Here is an 18,713-nt window from a genome sequence, read left to right as displayed (position 1 = left end):
CCATAACATGGCAAATTGCTATTGACACATAGGGGACACGTGAGAATTAGGGATCATATTTATAGGAACACTCTAGGTAGGAAGTTGAGCAGAGAGATACCTGTTAACTTTACATTTAATTTAAGAAACATACAAGGAGTAAAACCCCACCCCTACAAGATCGATGGAGAAAACTTTCAGCATAGAAGGCTATCCAGCATCGGGGGATCTCCGCAGTGAAGGCGTAGAATTTTTTTCTGATTTTCGGGTTGATCAGTGATATTTACCTTGAGCGGGCACCAAACAAGGTATGTTGCTACTTTGGACGTAAGGGGATACTATTTGAGATCGTGCCTAACTCCTGTGAGGAGTTTTTATACGCTAGCGGCAGTTTGTTATTTCGCTTCCCAATATGCTCGGCCCAAGATAAGGAGTTCTTCTCACCGTTACGCTATTTGGCTGCTGCTAGTTACAATTATTACTCTTTGCTAAAAAACGGAAGTTTCTTCTTGAAATAACAATGTTAAGACAAGAAGCCAAGGGCGATAACTGTGATCAAAATAAACATAATTTCAAATGTGTTCGTTTCTATGCGGATAGAATGGGGAAGTGAATTGATCTGCCTGTGTATTTAAGCTCATCTTTTTAAATCTATCATATTCATCATTGATTTATTTTCCTGTCATATCAATCACGTCCATGTGTGATCTGAACAGAATTGCGTCACGCGATCTCTTTCGTATTAATACTTGTTTTTCTTTTTTTTTTGTTTCTTTTTCCCCCTCTCTCTTCAACGTTATTACGATTTCTTTAATATGTGTTTTCCGTATTTAGCAGGATATGTTTTATATTCCCCAGAACCATTTTCTTTCTTATTCATGACGACAACATACCTTCCGGAATGTATAGTTCTTGGGGTTTTTTAGGGGGGGGCGGGGGTAGTCCGTTTAATGTAATTTGTTTGTTGTTGTCGACGTTTTCAATTAATAAAATACGGTTGAATATATATATATATATATATGATGAAAATAATGGAAACAGTATTCCGACAAAATAGAGAAAATAAAAAGGAACAAACTGTATTATGTGTTCATCAACGTTTCGTCTTTATTTCGAGACTTCCTCTGGATGAATGAGATTAAGAAACCAAAAAATATACCAGTACAAAATATTTGAAAATGTTTCACGTGCACAGTGTGACGCAGTTCTATTACAAAGAAACGGAAAATTGATGTTGGAAATTCAAAAAGGAGAGGGGGGCTGGCGCTGTTAAAGAGAAGGAAACATTTTCAAATATTTTCTACTGGTATATTTTTTGGTTTCTTAATCTCATTCATCCAGAGGAAGTCTCGAAATGAAGACGAAACGTTGATGAACACATAATACGGTTTGTTCCTTTTTATTTTATATATACACCGTATTATATATATATATATATATATATATATATATATATATATATATATATATATTCAACCGTATTTTATATATATATATATATATATATATATATATATATTCAACCGTATTATATATATATATATTCAACCGTATTTTATATATATATATATATATATATATATATATATATATATATATATATATATATATATATATATACACACACACTAATGTTCATCCCTAAGAAGGCATATCGCCACTTGGACGTAAGGGGTTACTATCTGGGACCATGCGTAGGAAATATTAACAAGATGTTGGTTTATGTTATATTTAAACTTTTGCATATCAGTACAGTAAGGGAAGCAAGTAGCAGGAAGGGAATTCCAAAGTCTAGCTATTCGAAGAAAGAAACTATTAGAATAGAAAGATTTCTGGCATTTGGAGACCTCAACAGTGAAGGGATGAGCTTTTGCTGCTAAGCGGGTTTGTCGGGGATATGTATGTCGAGTGGGCACAAGTGTAACGAATTCATCGGAGCATATTCTATTAGAATATTTGTAAAACAAGCACAGAGATGAAACATTGCGGCGATGGGACAGATTTTGGAGGTTAGTTGACAAAGTGGGGCCTATTAGATTGAAAACTCTTCTTATCCAGGAGGGAGAGGTTAGTAGTAGATGCACTCACCCAGATGTGGCAACAATACTCCATGCATGGGCGAATGGTTGCTTTATAGAGGTATAGAATACTCTCAGGTGTGAGTATATATATATATATATATATATATATATATATATATATATATATATATATATGAACACAACTTATTGTGATGAAAGACAGTCGTAAACGCCATGAAAGAAAAGTCGGTTGACGAATAGAAACATGGTTTAAACCGTCCTGCGTGCTATGACTCTATGTAGAAGAGGAAAGAGAAAAGAATGGTCAATTAATGGACCTTTTCTTTTGTTGTTTTGTAATATAACTCTTGTTTTTATCTTACCTCACTTTTTAATTAGTTACCAAATATCCCCCACTCTCTTATAAAGAGTAATATGCGTGTGTATGTGTGAGTGTGCGTGTTTATACAACAAACATACATATACACACACATCATAAATAAAATGAATAAAAAATAAAATAAAACAAATAATGACGAATTTGAAACAATTTTTAGCACATTTCTTTACCTTTTAAAGTTAAAAAGAATTGATTTAAAAATTTAGATTTCAATGAAAACTCAACACACAACACATTGTTTCGTTTTGTTTTGTTTTGTTTTTCTGAATATTTTTAACTAAATTATAAACAAACAGATGTCGATTCACTTGCACATTTTATTTTAATTTTAAAAAGAATCTATAATAAAAAATCTTACAGTCGCCTCTCAACATGACCTTTTTCAAATCAAAAAATAAAATAGCCAATTTGAAACCGTAAACAGTCATGTCTTATTTTGCTTTGTTTTGTTGTTGTTGTTGTTGTTGTTGTTGTTGTTGTTGTTTTTTGTGAAAATCTTTTGAGAGGAAATAGTTTTAATGATTTTTAACTGATAAAGAGTGACTATAAAGGGAGGTAATTCGTTTCCCATTAATTAATGTTTGCGATGATGATGAATTTTTGTGACACTGGACGTACGGACAAGGAAAACAATATTTAGATTATTTAGCAATTAACGATATTAATACATAATTTTTAAACTAGAGGTAAACAACATGTTATTTTAGGATCGGATAATTATATTTAGAAATTAAATTGAATGTGTTAGCATTCAACAGCGAATTTGCTAGTGTGAAGGTGATTATTGATGTATGGATGAAAATTTAGTATGTTGTCAGTCCATGAAAATAATTTATGCATCTACTGTGGTGAATAAGTTTATGGGGTAAACGCTAATTAATTTAGTCTCATATATATATATATATATATATATATATATATATATATATATATATATATATATATATATATATATATATATATATATATATATATATCAGCGTAGTTGGGCACCATTTTAGTGCTCACAGCGTTCCTACTTCTATTTTGTATGTCCGTATGATTTAAATTTCGTGGTTTGTAAAAGTCTGTATTTTAGGTGTTCATTTTTGCATATGAGCCTATGACCAATTAGTTTATTGAAAGTCTATAGACGGTGGAACGATTAATTTGTCGTCATAAAGAAAACAACACTGCCGCTTTATTTTAAAACTTTTATTTTTTAAAATCAATTCAGATAACTTTATTATGCAGAAGAGCTGACTGACATCTATTCAATGTAGCCGGCTTCAACCTCAATCACCACCTCGATACGAGTCCGGAATTGGGAGTATGCCTTTTCCACAAGCGCCGGCAGGAGCTTGGCGAATGGCGGCGATCAGGCTGTGGTTTGGTGTTGTAGAAGGTCATGTTAGTGATGTTCTCGACGTATGACCAAAGGAAGTAGTCCAGCCGCTTCAGGTCGGGGTAAAAGGAGGAGGAATCAGTTAGAGAAGGGTACAAAATCGTAGCATTCTTTCTGAAACCCAGCCTGGGTCTCTTTAGACTTGCGGGCCGGCGCCGTGTCCTGCTGTTACACCTGACAGCGGCCACCTGATTGCACCAGGGGATCACCACACTTTTCAGCACATCCAGGTACACTTTGATGTTGACTTTTAAGCCGACTTCAAAAAGGTGAGGTGGCTTGATGTGGTCCACACTTGAAACCACACAAAAACCATAACTGTGGCCGGAAACTTTGTTGAACTGTGTCCTCAATTGTTGGATCATCCGGATTTGCATTTTTAGGGTGCTGACAATGATCCCGTTGGATACAAAAAAAAAGCATTCCGATACAAAACCTAAGAACACTGCCAGATACATAAAGTACATTTGTGTGAAATTTAAAAAAAATCTACCCAACCGTTTCGGAGTCCATGGAGAACTCTATCTCTCTCTCTCTCTCTCTCTCTCTTTCTCTCTCTCTCACACACACACACACACAGATAAAGATTTTATATATATAAATATATATATATATAATAGTAGATAGCTAGATAGCTAATTATCTAAGGTAGATAGATAGATAGATAGATAGATAGATAGATAGATAGATAGATAGATAGATAATTTTTTATTCTATGTGTATCTTTATTCAATAATTGCCTTTATACGCTTCCTGAAACTTACAAAAGTTTCCTGAAATATTCGTGAGACAACTTTTCCCATTCTTCTTTAGTAGAATCTTTAAGAGGGTTGACGTTGCTGTGTGACGTTCTATCATTAGCATGTTCTAAAACGCCCAGAAGTAGCATAATTCAGAGGATTATAGAAATCCTGTATTTTTCTATGTGGATTGATGCACTTCCCTGTATCCATATATAATTATCATCCCAATAGTTTGCTTTAGGTTTTGTAGTACGTATTAACGGTGATATTTTCATCAGCGTCGTAAAAAAAAAAATGTTATTCAGGTTGACACCATTTATCATTAATAAAAAAATATGTAAACTATAAAATTGTTAATAAAATACGCAATCATTTCTACAATCTAATCATATTTTATAGAAATTAACTTCAGTCTATGTCTGACTTGTCCACTAAGTTTTATTCATGAATATCCAACAGTCTTTGTTTTATTACTATTCAGTAATAAGAATACCTTGATAAGGCATGCAAAATTATCAATAACTCTGATACATTTCTTTTCATCGGAATCCACAACTTGAAAGCCATAACTTAAGCAGGATGGTTGGTCTTGGACGCCCCCTTAACCTCAGCTGTCGATTCTGCGAAAAATCTGTCATTTCTGAGGTTCGAAACAGCATCGAAACTGAAGAATTTTTCATTCGAAAAGATCGTTACAATCGAGGACATTTTCTTGAACCACGTAATAATTTTATGATACCTTTCCAATCTCGTATCCCCCCATAGTTTTTTTTTTTTTTTTTTTTTTTTTGCTGCTCTTGTGTAAAATTTTTAATTTCAAATCATAATTTACTGCGTTCCTCTAGCTTTTTTGGTCCTCCGACAAAAGGAGGGTGGACCTGTAAATTCACCCTAGTCCGTTCGTCCGCTCGTGTTCGTCCGTTCATCTGTCCGCACTTTTCTCAATAATTACGCTTTGGAATTTTTGGAAATTTTGCACAAACGTTAAACATAATATAAATAAAAAAAGTAACAGAACGGATTTTTCGGAAATTGTTGTGTTTATTAAAAAAAAATGATGCCTTGGATTTTTATAAAACTTTCTGAAAAGTTGTAACTAACTGATTTCTATACAATTTTGTTTGCCTATACGATAACTCTTGAGTGTGCCCCAGGGGCTCTTTTAGGTCTAATAAAAACACTCCATTTTTGGGATTATTTTACGATATTTGTCTAAAATTTTCTGCGTATGTCTATTTAGCAGTTTTGCATGGTGCTGAACTCAAATTTAAATGTTAAGGCCTTGGGGACTTTTGGGGTTAAATGGGAGTGGGGCAATGATGGACTTAGTCATTTCTTTTTTTTTTTTTTTCTTTGCATAGTACAGAACTCTAATTAACATATGTTAAGACCTAAAACTGCACCGTTTATTCATTTTCACCAGCATTTGACGTCCCCTGGGGACTTTTGGAGCTAAATGGGGGGGGGGAATACTTAACTTAGTCTTTTTCTTTATGCCTCGTTTACTGTGCACTCACGGGGCACCATGCATGTTTCACATTTTTTTTATTATTTCATTTTAACCCCAAACAAGGCAGAGTACCACTTTGGTGTACGGGGCTACTATCGGGAACATGTTGCAGGGGAACTATGCAGGGAGTTGAGCAGCAAGATGCTTGTTCATATTACACTTGAATTTTTGCATGTACTAACAGTTAGGAAGCAGGAACCGGGAAGGGGGTTTCAAAATCTACCATTTCTGGAGAAGAAACTATTAGAAGAGAAAACTTTCTTACATTTTGGGATTTCTATTGTGAAGGGGTGGGATTTTGTTGCTTGTCAAGTTTGTCTGGAGTATTTACATCGAAGGAGTACAATGTATCTATTCCAGCTCATGTTCTTTGTGAACGTTTCGCCGAGGAGTTTGAAAGAAATACTTTCAGGTAATGTATCTTTAGCCATGTTGTATATTGGTTTATATTGGAGGAGATGATATATTAAAACGTGTCATGTATTATCTAGTGGGTGTAAGATATTGTTCTTTTAACAGACAGATAATAAACGTATAAATCGTATGTATGTTGTTAGCTAGAGGACATGATATTGACGTGTAAACCGTGTCATGTTGTATCAGACTTATCACGCGGGATATTTTTACAGTTCATATGTAAGAAGAATAATATATGCTTCATACCTTTTTTTTCTTGAAGATTTCTTCTGTATCTTCCCGCTGCTCCGTGACAACCATGAAGCGATCAGCACCATATAATTGAGACAACTATTCTTATTTGTGATTCACACGTCAATCATTTCTTTCGCAATTTAATTGTTTATTCTTCTAATCATAATAACTGATCCAGCGACCATCCGTCCCTCAAATTAATTAACAAGAATACAATAACAATAATAATAATGTTTTGACCCTTGACCCCGCTTGTCACAGTTAACAGATACTATGCTATGATCACAGCCTAAAGGGTCATAACCTTACAGTCATAGCTATTGGTGGTTGAGAAGGTTTCTTGTAATTATTGAAGGAAACACACAATATGGTTTCCGCTCTGCAAGATCTACGCTGAGGTTATATCTCACAGGATTAGTGAATCTCTTGACAAAGGATTCCTTTCTAGGGCAATTGCTCTTGACATATCAAAAGCCTTCGACAAGGCATGGCATAAGGGTCTACTTCACAAGATTTCTAGCTACAGTATAACTGGAAATGTTTTCTCAATCATTAAATCATTTCTCTCCGATAGGCTCATAAGAGTAGTGGTCGATGGACAAAAATCAGAGGCCTGCAGTATTAATGCTGGGGTCCCTCAGGGGTCAATCCTGGGCCCAACTCTCTTCCTGATCTACATCAATGACCTCCCTAAACACATACTTAAATCATTCGTTGACATCTATGCTGATGACACGACCATCTACGGCAGCACATCAAAGGCTGTAAATGACAAAGTTCTCTCTGATTCTCTCTCCTCTGATCTCGAGCGCGTGGTTCAGTGGGGGAAGACGTGGCTGGTTACCTTTAATGCATCCAAAACCAAACTCCTATCCTTACATCATCAACGCTCTGATCCCCATCTGGCATCAATTTGGATGGATGGTTCTCGTCTGGGAGAGGCCCCGTGTTTTGACAAGCTTCTGGGTTTGACCTTTACTCCTGATCTGAAATGGAACACGTACATCAAGTCTGTTGCCAAGGTCGCTGGAAAGATGGTGGGATCCTTCTACCGCTCCAGAAGATATCTCACTACTGATGCAATTCACTATCTATATAAAAGCCAAGTACGTCCAAGGATGGAATACTGCTGCCATATCTGGGCAGGAGCTGCTAAAAATAGCCTATCCTGCCTTGACAGCGTACAAAATAGACTTCGTGGCTTAGTGGGGGATGCCCTTTTCTCTACCCTGCAACCTCTCTCCCACAGAAGAGACGTTGCGAACCTATCCTTGTTTTATCGTTATTTCCATGGCAGGTGCTCGTCTGAACTCCAATTTCTGGTCCCCCCCCCCTCGCCAATCTTTCACGAAAAACACCCGTCTAGCTGAATCCACTGTGAAAAATTTCCCCCACTCTTTATCTATGCCTAAATCAAAACGTGGATTCCATGAACAAAGCTTCTTTCTTAGAACTGCACGCCTGTGGAACTCTGTTCCGTCTGCCTGCTTCCCACCGGACTACAACTTGGATGTGTTCAAGTCCAACGTTAACAAATTCCTAATGAACCGCCCCCTTAAGTAAACACTTCATCAAATCTCCACACTAACGTAATGTACTTGCAATAACCCTTATCCATGAGTGGCTTCCGGGCCTTGATATGTGCTGACCTCTGTGTAAAAAAAAACTCTAAAGAAGATGAAATTTATGGAATATTTATGAATTGATTTCTAATACTTATTGTTAAATTTCACAAAATTCAAAGGTAGATGAAATTTCACGAAAAACTTACACGCTCTATTTGAAATTATATTGATTTCAACTTTGAACAACACTTAATAGATGGTTGTTTATTATCAGTTATCAGTTTAATTAGTTCGGTATTAAAAAATGGAATAAAAAAAGGTGGGATAATCTATAACATCAAATAGTCATTCGATAAATATAGTTGAATGCTTGTTAGAAAAAGAGAAATGGAAAGCAAATCTCACCGACAATGTTCTTGTTTCTGAAACAGAAAGGGAGACAAATGAGCATAAATAAATAAATAAAAGCACAATGAAAGGTAAATAAACGAGGAAAAAAAATGGATTAATTAATGAGGAAAGATCAGGGAAAGGGGAGGGTGGGGTAAGGAGGAGGAGGAGGAAGAAGAAGAAGAAGAAGAAGAAGAAGAAGAAGAAGAAGAAGAAGAAGAAGAAGAAGAAGGGAATGAAAAAAAGAAAAGAAGAGGTACATGTGTAGGTTCGTAATCTTGTAAACCAACGCATTTCACGTGAAAACATTATTACGAACTTACGGATCATGCCGAAATTAGTACAAACTCAAAAAAATTCAAAAAATTACTCAGTAAGTGTGCTAGATGTATGCTGAACAAAACAAAATTATCCACAATTCTTTTCTTACGAATTGTGTTTTAAAAGGACGGGCCCTTAATTTAAATCAATTCAAGCCAAGGGAGATAAGTCGGTTTGTCATACTGAATTGGTCGTACAGTTGTTTTTCACGTTAAAACATGGGATAAAACTTGATAATTCGATAAACTATGCTGTAATTATTTTTCTACTGGATGAGTTTTCGTATTTTGGGGAAGTTATATTAATTTCGACATGACACGTGATTACGTAATAATGAAACGTGTTATTTTAAAAGATCTCCAATCTAAACAAGCACCAAAGAAGAAATCAACGAACGAATAAAGAATGAATCACAAAAGAAATAAAAATAGAATTGGAAGAAGAAAAGTAAAGAGAAAAGAAGAAAGGGTGAATAAGTAAAGAAAAAGTTTAGATGAAAGAAATCACAGCTAAAACATGTGGCTTATAATATTTGTATAAATAACCAAAAATAAGAAAGGCAAAAAATATCTACACAAATATGAGTGGAAAGAAAAAAAAAGTTACACATTGTGACGAGAAGAGTCGAAAGAAGAAAGAAAGAAAGAAAGAAAGATAATGTAGAAGGAGAGAATGAAGAATCCTAGAAAAATGAAGAATGTCCAAAAAGACACAGCAAAATGAGGAGGCGAAGACAAAAAGACAAAGACAGAAAGAACAAGAGAAAGAAAGATAGTTAGGACGAATAAAAGAGACAGAATAAGAGAAAAAAAAAAGAAAGATGGTTGGGTGAAAGAAAGAATGAAAGGATAATAAACAAAAGGAAAAACGAATAAGGAAAGAAAAAACGACGGAAAAAAAAACAATAAAAAAAGGACATGACTAAAGCAGGAGAGAAAAGAAGAAAAGGGAAGAAAGAAAAGGAGAGGAAGAACGATTAAAGACAGGAGAATATACCTTTACAAAGTCCATGAATGGAGTAATGTGGTCACATATGATCGGATGCATCCACCTCTCTCTCTCTCTCTCTCTCTCTCTCTCTCTCTCTCTCTCTCTCTCTCTCTCTCTCTCTTAGACAGGGCCTAAAAAAGAGTTTCAAATCTAATAGGTCCATCACTATCGGTCAAACCGTTCCATTGCCGTAATGTCGCATCCCTGTATCTCTTTTACAAGTACTTTAATGGAATGTGATCTGATGAACTCATAACATTAGTGTCCCCCTCTATACTCCCGATTAACCTGACAAAACAGCAAGATTCAACCCTTCACTATTGAGGTCCCTAGATGCCGGAAAGCCTTCTATTCTAATAGTTTCTTTCCTCGGGCTACCAGACTTTGAAATTCTCTACCTATTTCCTGTTTCCGTGTCTGTACTAACTTACAGAAGCTTAAACGTAATGTAGACAACACTCCACAATCTACTGTCAGACATGATTCCAAATAGTAGCCCGTTTTGTTTCCAATAGCAAGTTGCCTTGTTTGGGGTTATAGCTATTAATTGGAGAGGAAAGTACGAAATGAAAACAGAAGAATGGGAAGAAAAAAGAAAGGAAAAAAAGAAAAGAAAGGTATGATATATCGGATGTCATTCTGTTCTCATTTTCATTGTAAAACAAACGCCAGACAACCAAACAGGGTTTTTTTTTTAGCTTAAATATAGATTTATTCTTTGACCAATTTGATTGATAACATTTGTTGGATTGTCAATAAAAACTATGATAAAAAGAAAACGTGAAAGAAGAAGCGGGGAAGAAAATCTGAAACAAAGGAAGCCATTTTGTCAGCTAATTATGAAAGGATCATTGGGCAACGAAACACAATGAAAGAAAACAAATAAAAAAGGTAAAAAAAAATCCAATCGGGACATTTAGATGGCACTAGCAAAGTAACCCGATATTACCCAGGATTGACGGGTGAACACTATGTAATTTTCGCCCACAGCTACTAACACAATGTTACGTATACAAACAGCTGGAATTTTACTGATAAAATGTACATAATCGGCTCAATAGGTACTCTCTCTCTCTCTCTCTCTCTCTCTCTCTCTCTCTCTCTCTCTCTCTCTCTCTCATGTCCATTCTTTTTTTTGTTGTTGTTCATTTACTCTTAAGTTTCACACGTGTCCTATAAGCTTCTTCTGACTACTCATGTGTCAAAAGGAAGGATCGAGTTTTAAAAAAAAGTCGTCCGAATTAAGCTAGCTCGTCTGTCAAAGAGAAAGATGTTGGTACTTTTTTCGCGACGTGTCACTGCGGACTTTCTAGATACGACGTCACATCCGGAACACGTAAATATAATTCTAATCTTTAATTTGTAATGTGAAAAAAAGCCCATTTTTAACATACACTACCACGAAATTGTGCTACATGAAATCAAGTATTAAAGAGGGACATGCTTTGATAAACACACCAAAAAATTGAATGGTGTGTACCAGTAACAGGCTTAGACGGGGAGATGATGATGATGATGATCATCATCATCATCATCATCATCATAATTATTATTATTATTATTATTATTATTATTATTATTATTATTTACTCACTAGGAGTTTTCACTCAAGTCATTATCAGCGATTGCTCACTGACAAAAATCAATGGTTTTTCCTGGAGTTCGGGTGGAACAAGTCTCCCCAGATTTCAAGTACTTCCACCTCTTTCGATAATATTTGAAAATGAATTTGCGTCATCACAACAGCCGCTTTCCATTGATATCTTGCTATAAATAACCATTGGTCTTCACTGGAATTTGTGTGGAAATAAGCCTCCCCAAGCTTCCAGTTCTCTTTCTCGCACTGATCCAGTGGAGGTCTGGTTAGTGCTCTCTCTCTCTATTTATATATATATATATATATATATATATATATACATCCGGTCTTGCCATCCCCCTTAACCCTTTTCAACTATTATGTGTGGAGTCAGTCGATACTAACACTACATAATTGTAGTGTGGATAGGTCGTTAATTTACAATTTTGTGGGTTCAGTTTTATTTGCTTATTTTTTTTTTTACTTTTACTGTAGTTTCTATATGGCTGGTTAGCGTCTGTAACTCATGTGGGTTGGTCTCTGCACTCGAGGGTTTCACATAAGATTTCAGCCGTTAATTAATACATTTTAATATGAAATTCAGTAAGTATTTTAATTCATTATTTTTTTGTGTCGACAAAAATCAATGAAATATTCCGACGGTTCGAGAATATGTTAGGCATGTCGATTTTAAGGAACCTTAAACAGTACTTTAGTATCTTACGATGCCTTCAATCGGATAACATTTGTAAAGACTTTTTTTCTTTTATAAAGATGAATTCATTCCAAAAAAATATTAATTATCTTTGCTTTTTTAATGTTCTTTCTCATTTTTTTTGTTTATTTTTCTTTTTACCAATTTCATTTTTATCATTATAAATTAATCTTGTTTATTTTTTGTTTTTGTTGCTATTGTTTTTTTCTTGTTTCGTTTTTTTTTTTTTTTTATTTATTAAATCTGTGTGAATTGACAAAATTCTTTTTGCTAGTAACAAAACAAATAAACGTTAAAAATTAATCGGAAACGTGGATTTCAACACCCCTGTCTGTCTGTATGTCTCTCTCTCTCTCTCTCTCTCTCTCTCTCTCTCTCTCTCTCTCTCTCTCCCTCCCTCTTTCTTTCTTTCTTTCTTTCTCTCTCTCACTCTCTCCCCTCTCTTACACATTATTAGTCTTACATTCTTAATGAAATGCTGCCGTAACAGGAAACCTGACAATGCTTTTAAATATTAAAAGAAATATTCCATTGCAATTTACTTTATCCTCGTCCAGTGTCGAACAAAAAAAAAGGGCTGAATTTATAAATTATACTAGAAGGCTGCCAGGAGTTGCTCGGTCATCAGATATGCTTAAATATATTTTAATTCGTGCAGATTTTTCATATTTATTATTATAGAGACAATTCTCTGTTGATTATTATATTGTACCCAATATAAAGTACCGCCCCCCCCCCGCCGGTGGTTAATTACGCTTAAAAATCATATTTTAATTTATACCGATTTCGTATCTGAAAGAAAGGAAGCCATTTTGTCAGCTAATTATGAAAGGACCATTGGGCAACGAAACACAATGAAAGGAAATTTTTTTTTTTTAATTAAAAAATCCATTCGGAAAAATTAGATGGCGCTAGCAAACTAGTCCGATATTACCCAGGATTAACCGATGAACTATAAAGCCAATATTTCATTTATTATTATATTTTACCAAATATATAATAGGGATTTCAAGAGTTAAAAATAAAAATATTACTTGGTGCCATCAGAAAGAATCGAAACTAAAACATATAGTGTTCTAGCTTTAGTCGTTCCGTTTGAAAATTGTGCTAGAACTGACGACATGAGGTTAAAATTTAAGACAGTGACAAACAAATTTGGATTTTTAGTGCAATACCAGATAATGATTTGAAATAATTTGAAACGATTTAATGGAGGAATTATATTTCGCTCTAAACCATTTCAGATAATTTGGATAAAGAATTAACCAGGGGCACTTATAAAAGGATGTTAACAACGGGGAAAGATACCGGCTTATTAGAAAGAATACTGAAAATGAGTTGAAAATAATTTTCGTTTTTTTTTTTTATTTCGTGCATTTTTTTAAACTCACTTGATTTTAGTTTTCAATTGGTTCAATTGAGATATATATTTGAAGCTCGTCTATAAAGATATTTCGGAAAAGTGTCCCCTCCTCGGATGTTTGTTTTTCCTTGTTAGTCCTTGATAAATTATCTCTCATCCCTTATATTCTCTACTTCTCATATATATATATATATATATATATATATATATATATATATATATATATATATAGTAATTTATAAAATATATATTGCAATTAAGCTACACTGCATATTCGGCGTTTCATCCACTTTCAGTGTAGCTTAATCGCTATATATATTTTATAAATTACTAACTAGCTCTACCTACGTATTGAGCACTTTTGAAGTAAATACTTAAAGCTTACGCATAAATCTATACTTTTGTATATTAATTTTATGTGAGTATATATATATATATATATATATATATATATATATATATATATATATATATATATATATATATATATATATATATATATATATATATATATATATATATATATATATATATATATATATATATATATATATATATATATATATACGGCATAATCACGTTGACACAGCGGTTCTCGTCAGATCACCGAAGTTAAGCAACGTTGAGCCTGGTTAGTACCAGATGGGTGACCATTTGGGAATTCTTGGCGCTGTATGTACTCTCCGTTTATCCTGCCATTATTTCCAGTCGTTCTGGACCACCACTTGTCATTGGTATTCAACAATGTCGACTCAGGAGAGGTGTGGTTGATGATTGCACAACACTTGCCACATAAATTTCACGCACAGGCATCCTTACAATGGGTATCTATATTCTGTCAGGACTGAAGGAAGCCTTCTTCTATATATGCATATATATATATGTGTGTGTGTGTGTGTGTGTGTGTGTGTGTTCGTGTGCGTGCGTTTGAATATATGCATGCTTTCTTTACTATGAAAAACTAAAGAAAAAGACCGAGTTTGTTTGCCTGAGGATGTTGTAGCTTTTAATGATTACTGATTGAAATATCGTCATGTCAGTGTCGTCTTGTATATTTTTGTATTACTAAAAATATTAACATAGGCATATATATATATATATAAATATATATATATATATATTAAAAGGAAAATACATATATCTCATATATATATATATATATATATATATATATATATATATATATATATATTACATTAATTATAATCATTATTATGATCTTCCATCGATACTGCAGATTTAAATATGCCGAATGTAACAGATTCTTCAGTCGATATGTTGACAATGTAAGCCCCTATGTATAGTGGTGTACATCGATAGCATATATATATATATACGTGTGTGTGTGTGTGTGTGCGTGCAAGAGAAATCGTTTTTACACCGTTGGTTCGTCACCATGATAACTCTCCAGTCTGTTTTATGTACATTCAGCACATCAACACCAATAATCGAAATCGTAATCACAAGTTTTCTACTTCGTCATTCCTCTCCTGCGTTATATATATCATTTTAGAGAGATGGCTATAAACATACGTTATTTGGGTCATTCCTAACAGCAAAATCCTGATTTCTACGATTGAATGCGTTTAAAGTGCAGATGGTGGAGGCTTGTGATGGACCACCGTCACGTGCTGTGCCGCCGTAATCATGACTACGACCCGCGCGTTAGGCTGAAACTGAGTCCATACGTGGAGAAAAATAGAACTTGTACGCCTGTGCTGACGTCATCAGGTATGGGTCGCAAAAATTCAATACGGCGGCTTTGGGTGGTGGGGGAATTAAGGGATTAAGGGTGGTGGTATTGGTGTCGTGACTCGTATCGTGAAGAAGAAGAAGAAGAAGAAGAAGAAGAAGAAGAAGAAGAAGGAGAAGAAGAAGAAGAAGAAGAAGAAGAAGAAGAAGAAGAAGAAGAAGAAGGATGGAGGAGGAGGAGAAGAAGAAGGGGAAGGGCAACAATAACAACAACCATTACAACAACAACAACAATCACGACAATTGGCTGGATTTTTTTATAGTTTTACGTCATATGTCCAACAACCAAGCATTCCGTTCCGAACGTGGCGAAAACTCCAGATGTAAGCAGACAATCCTCCAATTCGTTCCACGACCGACCAGCTCACCAACTGTTCCATTTAGCTCAGGTTGTATTCATTTATGTTTATTTGTTTACATGGCCCCGGGAGGATTGAACACATTCGTAGCATGATTGATCGTTAAGTTGATAAATATTTCCCAATCGGGGGATATTAAAATACTATTAGAGATGCATCTCTCGGGAATTCCCCCTCCTCCTCCTCATCCTCATCCTTCTGAGATTTTCCTTCCCTACGATTTTATCGCTATTTATATACGCATTTTTACATCGGCCTGAATTTCGTTTACTCATTTTAACTCGAATACCAATGTTAGTTTTATAATAAATATTACTAGTTTATATCTGTGCTTTATCTTCTCACTCGTGGGTTGAGCAATCCGGAAGCGAAAATCACGGTTTCCATTATTTTTTTACACTTCGCAATTAAAATAGAGTTATTTGTAACCAATAAACCAAATGTAAACATTATTCTTCACAATTAGAATAGAGTTCTCTAGGTAGTCGGTAAGGCAAAATCAAAAACAATAAATATTGCTAGAATTTCTTTTGCCTGCCGTGATAAGGATAATAACACAGAGGTAAAACATCGAACTGTTAACCATACGTTCAATCGGGTTTCGAACTAAAGAAACGTGATAAAGATTATATATATATATATATATATATATATATATATATATATATAAAATAAAATAAAAATTACAATTAAATTTACCAAAATGATTCAAGATGGTAAAACTAAAGTATATTGTAAATATTAAAGTATAATATTTATAAAGTAATCTCAACCTCAATAATATATATATATATATACTAGCATGGATACTCGGCGTTGCCGGGGTCGACATGAAGTTCCGTTTGCAACACACCTGCTATATTAAGGATATTGATAACTTTCATCGTGGGCAACGTCGATACCCCCACAACAATTTCAAAAATGAAAGAACGTATAAAAACATAAAAATGTAATCGCCCCAAAAAAGAAGTATGTTACAACCTCTCGTCCAGATATTTCGGCAGAAGGAGATACAAAGAGAAGAAGCTATTCTCCGGATATTGAGCACTTTTTGTTGCCCGTGCGCTGAACATCCCCCCCCCGCAAAAATAAATAAATAAATAAAATAAATGAATTAAAACATAGCAGCGAGTGCTCGTGTGACCAAAATAGAAAATATGAGTTGCGGTGTCCGGGCTCAAACGTGAAACTTACAGACACACTATTTTGCCTACACAGCCACGAGTGCTTATGACGTCATGACGTTGCGAAATAAGCTTTTTAAACGCGTACGTGACTTGCGAAAAGTTTAAGAAAAAATGGAATTCCTTTCACTGACTTTTTTTGTAAATGTACTTTTCACTGGCATTTTTTTTTTTTTTTTTTTACTTTTCGTTTACTGGCATTTTTTCGTAAAACGTAATTTGCCGCAGTTTAAAGAGTTTTCGGAGGGAACTATTGCATTTGATACAACAAATGACACGTTTTCTCGTTCATCATAGCTGGAGAAAAATTATTTTTAACCATAGATATGATTTGGTGAGTAGTGTAAGAAAAAATAAAATTCCCTTTTTTATGGCTATTTTTTTTTTGTTTTGTTTTTCGCAAATGCATTTTCTAACATGTATAAAACGTAATTTACTGTAGTTTAAAGAGTTTTTGAAGGGAAATATTGTATTTGATCCAAAAAGTTGCGGCCATGAAAAATGACTCGAAACCAGTTTTCTAATAAAATCGATGTTCATAATAATAATTCAAAATAAAATAAATTAAATTAAATATATGATCAATATAAATCAACTTTAAATAACAATATTAAATAAAACAATTAAAGCAATCATCTCGCTATAAACGCTAATTAACATACATCTATTTTGTAAGGCTAAGATATTCTAATAGAAAATATAATAAATATATAACTTAAAATATTGCAGCATTAAGAATTGATTATATAACGTTGTAAATTGAAGGTTTTAAAAATTCTTAATGCTTCAATATTTTACGTTATAAATTTATTATATTTTTACTAGATTATCTTGTCCTTTTCTTTTCCAGTTTTAACAACTAGTCCTTTACTTTTCCATGTTTTAGCTTAACCATGTTACTTTTCATGCTCGAATTTGTAATCTATGATTTTTCCAGGCTTCCAGTAAATTCACTTGTTCTTTTTTATATTTCAGTCTTATTTTTTTTTGCCCCATAATATAACATGTACGGCACTCATCTGTTTTCAATAATCCCCCCCAATTATCTCCTTTTCATTCTTTCGTTCTGTCTATTTCACTTGTTACTTCTCTTTTCGTGAGAGCGGTGAATTGGTAGTAACAGTAGTCGTTGAAGCGACATCGTTGTAATGGAAACCAGTCATAAAAAACGCCGCTCACCTCCTTACGTTATTTACGATTTTGAACACCAGTAATTTCATCGTAACTTTTGTTTTACTGAACGAAAATTGAAAATCTTTTCTTTTTTTTCTTTTTTTTTTTTTTTTTTTTGCACAATATAGCTGAGAAGGTGATCTATAAACTATAATAATTGTTTCAAAATTTTGTCGAAAAATGAGTGAGCGGTGAAGCTTTAAAGCAGTTCTACATGTCTAAAACTGCCACTAAACCATTTATTCCAACGCTACCGTGTTTGAATGATATATAAACAAGAAAATTGACGACAAAAATTAAAACTGAATAGATTACAATAATTTTTAATTCATCAAGTCTATTAATCTAGCTGCATAGAAACTGCAACAGAAGTAAAACAAAAAGGTGACACGAACATCAATTCAAGGAAATTAAAATGGCGGATATCCAACAAATAGACAAGAAGGATCAAGCAGTATGGAAAGATCGAGGAGGGAAAGCACTCACTGGATGAGTGCGAATAGGACTGGAATCTTGGGGAAACTAAGTTTCACTCAAATTCCAATGAAGATAACTGTTCATTGTCAGCTAGGGGTAAATAGTAAGTGGTTGTTGCGATAACGGAAAATCATTTGCAAACGTTATAGAAAGAGATGGA

General features: G+C 34.0%; 1 long non-coding RNA gene and 1 pseudogene across 2 annotated transcripts in view; both read left to right on the top strand.

Annotated features, from left to right (window-relative positions):
* LOC145293907 (uncharacterized) overlaps nt 1–18,713 on the top strand; it is a 352,532-nt gene that overhangs the window by 213,830 nt on the left and 119,989 nt on the right. The gene's annotated exons all lie outside the window — the stretch shown is intronic.
* Nucleotides 14,171–14,287, top strand: LOC145294307 (5S ribosomal RNA; annotated as a pseudogene).

This window comes from Euprymna scolopes, chromosome 15, assembly GCF_053919585.1.
Source record: "Euprymna scolopes isolate OS-2025 chromosome 15, ASM5391958v1, whole genome shotgun sequence".
In the NCBI taxonomy this organism is placed as follows: Eukaryota; Metazoa; Mollusca; class Cephalopoda; order Sepiida; family Sepiolidae; genus Euprymna; species Euprymna scolopes.
This window is presented reverse-complemented; position numbering and strand designations above follow the sequence as displayed.